The 2,304-nt window shown below is 41.0% G+C and overlaps 1 protein-coding gene across 1 annotated transcript in view; it reads left to right on the top strand.

Annotated features, from left to right (window-relative positions):
• Positions 1-1,693: 1,693 nt before the first annotated feature.
• Positions 1,694-2,304, top strand: part of chl1b (cell adhesion molecule L1-like b) — a gene marked incomplete in the record, with an annotated part of 87,944 nt that continues 87,333 nt past the window's right edge. Inside the window, 1 exon segment of the mRNA XM_014025500.1 lies at positions 1,694-2,011.

Raw genomic sequence — 2,304 nt, forward strand, 5'->3', positions numbered from 1 at the left:
TGAGTTCTGGTGCATTGGTGCTCTGCATGTGGGCAGGGGTCATATATGCTACYGCAATGCAGGATCTAGTTTTAGGCTAAACACTGTTTGTCTTTCTTCTAAATATCTCAAAAACCACTGGATAGATTGCATTGAAATTTTCAAAAAGTAATTGCACGTCTACAACCGATTTATTGTTTAAGTCAATCCACTTCATGATACCCACCACAAATAAGCCAYACTAGTCAACACAAAAATACTTTTAACTCAATCCATTTTACAGATATTGAGTTAAAAATGTGTGTGATAGTAGCTGAGAGTCATTCATGACACAAACTCAGCATGACATCAGGTAATATTGCAAAACTTCATACACTGTATTGCCAAAAGTATTTGCTCACACATCCAAATGAGTATGCACCAGTGCACAAAGCAAKGTCCATAAAGACATGGATGTCAGAATCTGGTGTGGATGAACTTGACTGGTCTGCACAGAGTCCTGACCTCAACCTGATAGAACACCTTTGAGATGAATTAGAGCAGAGACTGAGAGCCAGGCCTTCTGTCCAACATCAGTATGTGACCTCACAAATGTGCTTCTGGAAGAATGTTCAAAATCCCCATAAACACTCCTAAACCTTGTGGACAGCCTTCCAGAAGAGCTGAAGCTGTTCTAGCTGCAAAGAGAGGACCAACGTCACATTGAACCCTATGGATTAGGAACAGGATGTTACTTAAGCTCATATGTGAGTCAAGGCAGGTAAGCGAATACTTTTGGCAGTATAGTGTATATAACATWATTTTCTACATAGAGTGATCTTAGTTTATGAATATTTGATTTTAACAAACTTGACTTACTAAAGAAAATTCTCAAGTCAGATAAAATATGTTTATGTTTGTAGTGTTTTTTTTATGACGCTTCTAAAAAAAACATCTGTCCTGTAAAGGTGTACAGTTCTGTTCCGTCTGTCAGGATTTGTGAGGCCCCTGTGGTAACAACCTTGTCATTTCAGGCCGTACGTTGTGTTCAAGCAGCCGCTCTCTCGGCTGCTTTTTATCACGGTTACGACCCACATCAGCATAATTCAGGCATGACCCTCCTCCCTCCTTTCATTTTCCACCTCTCTTCCCCGTTAAAGCCCAAGCCTCTGTCTAGAGTCCACATCATACATCATCCAGACTGGGGGTTGGTTTCGCCCATCCCCCCTCCCCGCTGTGTCGTGGGAGAGAGTTGGCTTTTTTTTTCCTCCCTCTTTTTCAAGCTAGTGGAAAGCTCTTATCAACACACTCACTGCATTGAGCTTTACCCCTGACTTAAATATCATGCACTCCAGTTTATCTGGATGGTCATGGATGGAGGTTACAGTTTCAAAGTGAAACTCTCAGGTCCACACAAACTTAATCCAAAGCTAACATCTTTTTTTACAAAAGGGGAGTAAAACAAAAGTTCCACACTAATACTGGGTGACAGACTTAAGCAGTCTGATGCAGCGCACTCTTCAGCAGTATTAGCGATTAAGCAGCTTGTTGACGGCTGACGGAACRAGCTTGCAGCAGGAGCAAAGCTCAACAGATTTTCACGCAGCAGGAGATACRCACWCCCACCCAGTGYTCTGCTCATTTTTCYCTCTCAGCTGATTATTGCAAACAGCACCTTTCACTGAGCCTACAGGTGCATCAAACATCCTAGCTAACTCCCAACGAAGGGGGGACAAGATGAAACTTGCATTCCTTCACTCTGCTTTGTCCACACTTGCTGAATAGCCTTTAGATGGGGCTTTGTGGGAGTGATTGTCAGTAGCTTAATGAGCTCCTTTGCCAAGCTAAAGGCTTTGCCAACATATGTGACTGCAGCGCTTTTGCTCGTCTCCATCGCCAGTCTGTATGAAACAACACACAGCGGACTCAGCACTCTGCATCGTTACAGAAATCAGAGCTCCTAACTCACTTTCCTGTAGTCTGGATTCTATTACCTGGAAAAGGTTTGCTGCTCCTCTCATGGGGACCGGAGCTGAGAACAGCATAAAATCTTGTAAGTACCCAGCAGTATGTGTGGATTTTTGCAAACGGCAGTGCAGTGTTTGTGAGGTTGATTTAATTTACAACAGAAGCAAAAAAAAAAAAAAAAAAAAAAAAAAGGACATATTTTAAAATCAATATGACTAAGATCTGATGAAAACATTCGATTTTTTTACCTTTTTGGTAACTGTCAAGTTAAAAGTAGCTTTTTATATATAAAAATTTTGAAATACTAAAATCAAATAGGTCTTATAAAACAACACAAGCCCATATACAGTATATATACACATACACACACATATACAT

Source organism: Austrofundulus limnaeus, unplaced genomic scaffold (genome assembly GCF_001266775.1).
Source record: "Austrofundulus limnaeus strain Quisiro unplaced genomic scaffold, Austrofundulus_limnaeus-1.0 Scaffold480, whole genome shotgun sequence".
NCBI lineage: Eukaryota > Metazoa > Chordata > Actinopteri > Cyprinodontiformes > Rivulidae > Austrofundulus > Austrofundulus limnaeus.